Genomic DNA, 9,260 nt, shown 5'->3' with positions numbered 1-9,260 from the left:
TTTTTAATGCCTACTAAAATGTATTCTGATATATTGTCAAGTCCAATTACTAAGTATATTTTCAAGTAAGATAAACCATCAGATCTGCATATTTCAAATATGTCTGAACATTACTCTAAATTTAAAAGTTTCTCTTTTTAAGCAAGAATATTCTCTGTGGTACATACTTTCCAGTCTCTTTATTAGGTATCGCCTTTTGTTTCCCAGACAAACCTAATTTCTTTCAACTAGGTGTGGGAAACATTCCTGAGAGATTTTGGTTCCATAGTGAAATGCATGTTCATACTCCAGATGGGTTGGCTGCATAACCATGAAGCAAATATCTTGTTTCACCACTTCCCAAAGTGTTAAGCTGGATTAAGATCTGATGACTGTAGATGCCAACGGAACACACTCACCTGATTGTCGTGTTAAGAAACCTATTTGAGATGATTTGAGATTTGTGATGTGTTGCATCATTCTGGTGTAAGGTCCTATAAAAAGATGGCTACACTATGTTCATGAAGTGATGAATATGGTCAGCAACAATATTTGGGTTGGCTGTGGCATTTAAAAAAAAAAAAAAAAAAGGCTCCATGCAAAGGAGCCCAAAATGTACCAAAAGGCATCCACCACATCATCATGCCACCAACAACCTGATTTTTTAAGGCAGGATAGATTCATTTTTTTTGTAGCTAATACCATAACACTAACATTTTACCTTTTTGTTTGACTATTCTTTGTAAACCTAAGAGATGGCTAAATGTAAATTTCCCTGCAAAACAGCACTTTCTGACATTCTCAGACCAACCTATTTGTCACAAAGAACGATGGCACATTCGGAACCACTTAAATCCTAAAATTAGTGACAACTGGGCAATTAGGACAAACAGAAACTACACTGAATTGTGCATTTAAAAACTTCAAACATTTTCTATCTTATCTGTCTATATGGAACTTTCCGGTTTTACTTATTCTTAATGTTCCTGATACTTACTAGTATCAGGAACATTAGGATGTGTCATTCATTATGAAGGTAGAAGCTAATCTGAGCACAGACTTACACACTGTGTTCTGCCACAGTAATAAAGGCCTCGGTTATGTTACGCATATGCTAGGTTAATAGGAACTTAGCACGCACACATATAAATGGACCACCTCACCCACACTGAGGTAATAAGGGCTCTGCTCCCTCACAGACATGCACACAGACATTCACAATGAATTAGAAAAGTCTTACACCAGCTTGCCAGGTGCTTTCTCACCACATGCACATGTACTGTGGAGACTTAGCAAACATCAGACCAAACAAATTGACCAGCTGACTCCAAAAACCACAGCCACCTTTTCAGAAGAAAAAATAAAAATTCCCATTTAGCAGTTCTGCAGAACTGTTTTACCCATATGGGGAAAGCTATTAGTACATACGCCGTATTAAGAATGAAAGTATTTATCCACGGATGTGGGTGACATTTCCTATCGAATGCCCAGACTTGGCAACAGTGAAGGCATTCTGTTTCTTATTATGCATCCTTTTGGTCATGGTTTGTCATATACAAGTAGTGCAGAAAGAGAGCGGGAGAAAGAAGGAGAAAAAGAGAAATAAAGACAGAGAGAGAGAGTGAGCAGAAGCGGATGGAAGCCATGTTGAATAGTAGCAAGAGCTAAACTAAAACCATGTGCTTCTGTGGTTTGAAACTTTGTCATGACTAACTACTTCTGGGAGAGCGGACATAGATCTGGACACTAAAGGGGAAGGAAATCCTTTTTTCTGTTGAATGACAGTAACTAGAAAGGGAGTGATTTGTTGTGATTTAATGCTCATAAAAAGTTGACGCTTGAAGCTTCTGACCTCCACGTGAGACGTGCAGACAGCAGTAACTACCCAATCGCAGATTTTGATGTGATTTCAAATGGCTGAAAATACCTCAGAGCTGCTTTAACAAGTTAATTTTCAGACTTGTTTCTGTGGAGCACTGGTGTTGACCTTCTGTAACCCACTGTCAAGAACACCGCTGCCTCTGGCTCCCAGCCTTTGGGTCAGTGGCTGCATAGAAAATTGCATTTCTGCAGCTGAATATGCTGACATGTCAAGGGTCAAGTGAGGGGACACTGGAAAAGAAGAATACAGCTCGCAGGGGAGACGGTGTGTTGACATTATGCTCGGACACTTTGAAGAATGTTGTCTCAGACTGTAAGAAGCTTTGGGCCAATCAATCATTTTGCTATTGAACCAGCACCAGTGATTATTCATCCAGGGCCTTTGAAATCTGCCGATGTCAAATGGCCGCCGAGCCTCCTGTACCTCTTTACCTTCCAAATGTCTGGTCTCCCTCCATGGAAAATTGTCAAAGCTATATATCTTCAGAATGTTTACTTATTAAAAATAAATTGAGTGATTTTCTTTTTTCTCTCTCTCCAGCATGATGATAATCCACAGCAATGATGGAGCGGTCCAGAATATTTATGAATCTAAAGAAATTGTGTTGGCACAAGCTCCACTTAAGATATTTCAGTCTCAGCCATTGACGCATGAAGATATTGTAAATCTGGAGCGTGCAGGCAGGGCATACCTCAGCAGCGGAGACGGAGTAGGTCGCACATTAGGAAAAAATATGTGTTGCAGTACATTTCTCAGTGATAGCTTCAAAAAGCAGTGACCGGGATTTTTTCTGTTGTGTTAATGGGAAAAGCTTTGAAGCGTACTGTAGAGTTTCTGCTGGGGTGTTGACTTGAGCTGACCTCTTTCCACCTACTTTGCCAAGAAGGCCACATAAAAAACACTGAAACAGGGAACAGAGGTCTGGTGTCAAAAGAGTAGGGAGAGAGTTTGGGTTCAACTGAAAAATAAAAGGATTACATGATGGATAGAGGTAGGCACCAGGATCTTACTGTAGGCATGATTTTTTTCAGTTTGTTGCTCTGGACTTTATTTGGGATTTTCACAACGAAGGGGACTAAATAAAAATGCACACCACACTTGTTCTATATCTAATAAAATCTCAAGAAAATATATCAGCACTGTATTTTAAATGTACACTAATATACTTCATAGCTAAAAGGTGTAAACAGCTCAAAGCTGTGACAATTCTAATTTTTCTCTTTTTTTGTTTGAAAATTTACAATTTTCAAGGTGAATGATTGTGTAGAAGTTGATGAGGAAATTAAATGGAAACTACCATTCAGAAACAGAAATGCATGAGACTTTATGCACCTGAAATCAAATGTGTAAAATCACAATAAGAGATTATATTGAGCAATGTTGGATATATTGGAAATCATTGCTCCACCAAACATGTACAGTGTGAAATGTTGGTTGTCTGTGGATGTTTACATGACTTTCCTAATAACTCCCTGCAATATTCTATGGTAGGCAAAGTGTGTATCTTGGAAGGAGAGGCTTTAATGTGATTTTTGTAGGCGTATTGCTTGCTTTGTGTATTGCCTTTACATGGCTTATTTTTGGCCCCATATAATGTAAACGGATTTGAAATTATTTGAACTAAATAATTTTCAGACTCAATAGAGCAAGCACATGTCATTTCAAATAAATAAGGGCAAAAAAATTGAGTGACGTCTTTGCACTTACTCGTATTTTTCAAAACACTGCTGATCCTGCTTCCCAGATCCTATGCAAGAACTGAATTTACATGTATCAAGTCAATGCTTTGTTTTCTTGTCTGCTTCTTTTTTGAGAAACATCACTGTCCAACACTCCTAATATAAATATTCATAAGCTTCCATGTAAAGCTGAAAACCAAACCTCATTTTGCAAGAAAAGCAGCTTCAATGACGGACTCACTTTTTCATCCTCAGCTTTTAACGTGCCCTGTCAAACTTCTGAGTGTTCTCTACGTAATCCTGTTACGGTGCTGAAAGGTTATTTCTCTCTCACGTGTTGTCTGTACAGTGTATAATTTGCAGGCTCACAGGCTGTGTGTCAGCTGTGCATGCGTGTGCCTGCAAGATATCGTCATCCTCCTGCGTGCATTTGACTGACTATCTGTGACTGTCTGTCGGCCTAAATGGCTTTCTGACTATTTGTCTGGCTAAAGACTGCAGGGTCACGGTGACTCCAGTTTGAGTCATAAATCTTCTGTGAGTTGAGATAATGAAGTATATGTTTTCATGGTTTTGTGGAGAGATGGTGAAACGTAAAAAACTGTCACCAGAGACAGACATTACAGACACTGGGGTTAAGATAAGACGATGACAAAGAGATGTGAAAGTTGTTGAGGTTACATGGGAGGTGGGATTTAACAGCAGCGCTGCTGTTGAAGTCGTGGCAGTGGCCGTGAAGCCGAGTGGGTGTTTGTGCAAAACAGGGTGGGTGATGGTGATGTGGGAGGGGTTCAGTATGGACTGAATTTGAGGATCCTGCGTTAAGTGGTCGGTCAGCGGTGAAGGCTTGGAGGATTAGATCCCCATCCTAAAACTCTCGCAAACACCCCCCCCTCTTTGTCCCTCGCACACTCACACACACGCACACACACACACACACACACTCTTCCTGGATTCCAGCTTTGAGCTTTTTGTGAGATTCTCCAGAGCCACCCACCACCAACTCCTCCTCCTCCACCAGTACTACCAATACACTTTGCCTCTTCACTCGTACGCACTCGCACATATTCAAGCTCACACACACACACACCCCCACACGCACACACACACACACACACACACACCCACACACGCACCCACACACACACACACACATCAAAAGACACTCAAAACAGAACCAAGACCTTGCTGTTCGGTTAATATTGCCACCGTAAAGCGATCCTCTCACACTCACATCACATTAGTGCTGCTATTAGAGCAGACGCAGACACGATTGCCACAGTATGTGTGTGTTGGTGTGGTGAAGTCTGGAGGAGTTTTATATACATTGAATAGGCCGATCCCATGTGTGTGTTTGTCCATGCATCCAGGCATGTGATTCGAGGGGGAGGAATTGAAAGGGAAATTCAGTGTGCGTCAGACAAGGTCCTGTGTTTTTGTGTGAGAGAAAGTAGAGACACTGATATCCTGGCACAAGATGAGTGGGAGGAAGGATGGATGAGGTTAGCAAGGGTCTGGCGAGAGCTCAGTAGGTGCAAGCTTGAGAAATTTCCATATGGCAGTAAAATGTCTGCCACTTTGCTTATTGGGTTTCTAATGTGTGCCAGGTGCTGCTGAGACGCTCTCAGGAGCACTTAGCGGACCATTTCCTTGTGTCTGTGCGCAGTATGTGTTTATATGCATTTGTTTTACCCGCATTTGAAACAAATTATGGACTTCAAACCAGATCAAACGCTTCACTGGGACAAAATCAATGTCCACATTTTGGTTTCACAGAGGTTGCGTCCATAGGCGGCTAAAATATCCCGTTTCCTCATGGGGGCTGAATTACAGAGTAAAGGTAAGGTAAATCTTCAAAATAAAAGCATGGTCTGGAAAAGGGTAATGGCTAGGGTGGGTGTCCAGGCAGAAAACGTCAATGCAATATTCCCAAAAATAAGCCATCTGTGTGTACGGAGTGCACAGATGGTGCAGAGCTGTAAAATTCAGTCATTACACAAAAACAGGCCTGCGGTATAGTTTTCCTGTTACCTTTGGTAGGAGGACTCTTAGTAGGAAAAGTAAGTAATATATTATGTAACATGTAGATACATAACTTAGATTAAGTTTAGCAAAACCACACCATTTCTTTAAAAACAACAGTTTGATAAAATTATGTTGACCTTCTAGGTTCTGGAAAAAAAAAGAAGAAGAAAAAAAAAACGTTCTTAGCTTATTGGCTTTTACCAAGCTTGTGTTTATAGTTAAATATATCTATTTTTCACATTTATGAAAAAAGAAGTGACACCTTCATTTTCACTCCCTGGTTTTGTCCAATATGAAAAAACAAAAGTTGAGAAATAAAACAAAGGTTGTGCTTTCTACCACAAAGCTGCTCTTCTTTCCCTTTACGTAAAACAGGAAGTACACTGAAGTTAAGAAGGTGGCTGCCATGACTTAGAGCATGCCTGGTCAACCTTTAATAGCAATCTGGCAGGGGAGTCTGGGCTTTAGAGGTTTTGGCAACAAATAAAAAAAAAACTTTTCTGAAGTCGCCGCATCTCCTCTTACCCACGTCACTTTGCCAGACTGGATGATTTCCCTTTCAGGCAGACTGGTGACACAGCTATACACCAGATTCTACAAATGTTCTGCTAATGAGAAAACAACACATATTAGGAGCAACAAAGATGCCCCTAATACGACCCCACTACTTAGAAATAAATGACACTTTCATTGAAAAAATAAATAAATAAAAAAAATCTTTAAAATTTAAAGAAAATATATATTTTCTTTAAAATCAACAACTTTACATTACATTTAGAAGGTGAGGGAAATACGTGTTTTTTCTATATCAGTAAGCCCAAACAACACAACAGTGAGATACAACAGATATGGTTACGTCTGTCTACTTGACAACTCTATTTCTCACAATAACTTAATTTTATATCCTCTAACTGTAGCCTGTATCTTCTTAACATCGTCACGTTTTTCAAAGCATAACGTCCACCGTTCAGTTGTACTCGCAAAACATAATAAACCTGTGCAATCGTCCTTAACTGTAAATGTTTTACAACTGTAGATGAAGTTGTACTTTCGAAAGGAGTGAACGCTTAAGCATTCATGATTTATAGACAAACCTGCAAGGCAACTCAGTAATGAAGTCCAACCTTTTGACCTGTATGCTTTCTTTTTATATAGTAATATGGGGTTAAAGTTAATTAAACTAAACTAAAAGATCAGAGAAACTGGAAAGGCGTTGATTTTAATATAACATTTGGGAAAAATCCACTAATCATTTGAACGAGTACTTCTGTAACCACTGCTTTGAATTTGCTGGAAACCAAATCAAGCAACGTCGCAACAAAAGGCATCGAAAGGAGTGTGCACGATTGAAGATGTTTTTTTGTTTTGTTTTGTTTTTTACTTTGGTTACTGCTGTTTCTGACTCGATAACACTACAAGTGTTTAAAGCCAAAGGAACTACAATTCAAAGGGGAGAGGTTGTTAAAAGAGTCTGGTGGTGAGTCGTGATATCCCCCCGCCCCCCTCCTCTTTCTTCAAGTCACTCAATGACGGGGAAAAATAAACATTTATCTCCAACGATTGAGGTGAATGTCTAACCAGGTTGCATACAGTAAAGATAGACGCTGATATACGCTATTTTAGACCAAAGGCAAACCTTTATAGGAACTTGATTATGACTTAAAATTGTAAGCGGATTTCGACTGACCGTTTCAGTTACATCCAGTCAATCTCGATGATCTTGGAAACTGAGAATAAAAGTGCTGTAGCTGAAGGAAATAAGCCGAAAGCTCCTCTTTATTAAAATGAAAGGCATCCGCAGGGGGGCGCTGTGTGTCCATTGCTTTAGAGGAGAAACAGCCAAAGTGGCCCGGTACAAATAGATGAAGAAAAAAAATAAAATAAAAAGAGCAAATTTACCTTGTGGTTGGCAAAATTTGCAAAATCAAATGATAAAAAAAAGCATTTGCATATATATTTAAAAAAATAATAATACCATAAATATTTGGAAAAAGAGAGAAGGGGATTGATTTCTGTGCTGTGGGAAATGTGTGAGAGATATGATAAAAACAGTCAAACAAAATTAGTGAATATGCATAGATTTTGATTTTTAAACTAAAAGACTTTTTACTTTAAGACTGAAACTAAGTGATTTTATAGGTTGGCATTTTTTGAGCGCAGCTGCTCACACTGTAACCCCTCCTCTCTCTCTCTCTCTCTCTCCCTCTCTCTCTCTCTCCCTGTATCTCCTCACACTCCTTATTCCTCCTCTCTCTGGAGCTTCATTCCTGTGCACGATCCGAGCGAGACAGACGGCTTAACGGAGCAGCCAGAAGAAGAAAGATTCGCTCAGGGAATAAATATCTGTGAACTGCGCGGCTGTTTTCTTTACGGGAATACCACTGGGTTGCGGACGCACGTGAGCACCCACATGCTCTTATGGGACCGCTCGACATGGCTCTGATACCTCTGTTCTGACCAGCAGAAAAGAAAAGAAAAGAAAAGAAAAGAAAAAAAAAGTATTGTGGAATCTCCCGGAGCAGGTTGTTGTTTTGTAGCAGAATCTCCGAACGGGAATGCTGTCTGGATGGTGACCGCGGACTGGACTACCTGCTCTCCGTCTGTTTACTCAGTGCGCAGGAAAGGGACTGGGAGACTTGCACCCGCTGCCTGCGTGCTCTCTGGTTTAATAGGGCGCTTTGGGGATCAGTGAAAATAACACAAAAAGCGAGAAGGGCTTCTGTTTTTACACATTTTATTCCGAGGCCAGCGCTATTCTCTGCGAACTCTCACCTCTGAGTGTTTTGTTGAATGAGGATAACTCTGAGCCTGGAGCCTCTACGCAGCAACTGGGACTAGGACGGAACTGGGGGTGCGTGGAGCGTTGGGTCACCCCGGGATTGTTTTGTACCTCCACACTCTTCTCAGCCGCGGCTCTGTGTTCATGTCCAAGTTGAGCACTTTATGACAATGGATTACTTTCTGCTCTTATGCAGCCTCTTGGTGTCCGTGGTCTCCGCCGTTGAAGGTAAGATTTTTTTTTTCTGTTCTGTTGGTGTTGTGGTGCGTCGCAGGCTCGCCTCTGAGCGTTTTTTTTTTTCACCACTCCAAACTAGTATGACCCCGAAAGCTCATCTTGACGCACATTCTCAATTTTTATTGGTTTCAATTCAAAAATTAAAACTAAACTATTATTTTTTTTTTTCAGAGTAACTGTTTTTGAGGAGTTTGCGCACCTGTGAAGGCAGGCTTCATTCAATATGCAATGGTTATGCTCCAATTAATGCTCACGCCTTCCAATTATACATTATAGATAGACTGTCTTTATATTTTTTGTAAAGATCAGATAGCAATTTGCTAGCTTTTTTTCTTCACTTCAAGGGAAATTAGCTACACACAGCAGGTCTCATCGGGGAGTGGCGGCGGCCTCTCCACCACCAGCCCGCCCCCCACTGCCACTTTCCCTTCAGGTCGGCTGCGTGTATTTTAGGCTTGTTTGCATGTGTGGTCTTTTGACATCTGGACTCCGTATCAGTTTAAGTGTACTTAAAAAAGAGAAGAAAGGAAAGAAAAAAAAAGTGAAAATACAGCATAAAAAGTTTGGTTCCTGCGAACACTTGAAAAGTTTTCAAAATGTCAAACTTTAGAATGAAAATCAGAATGAGTAAGAAGTTTTACAAAGACCTTGTATGTATATATATATATATATATATATA

The sequence above is a fragment of the Poecilia formosa genome, unplaced genomic scaffold (assembly GCF_000485575.1).
Source record: "Poecilia formosa unplaced genomic scaffold, Poecilia_formosa-5.1.2 Scaffold10, whole genome shotgun sequence".
Classification (NCBI taxonomy): Eukaryota; Metazoa; Chordata; class Actinopteri; order Cyprinodontiformes; family Poeciliidae; genus Poecilia; species Poecilia formosa.
Note: the sequence above shows the minus strand (reverse complement) of the source record.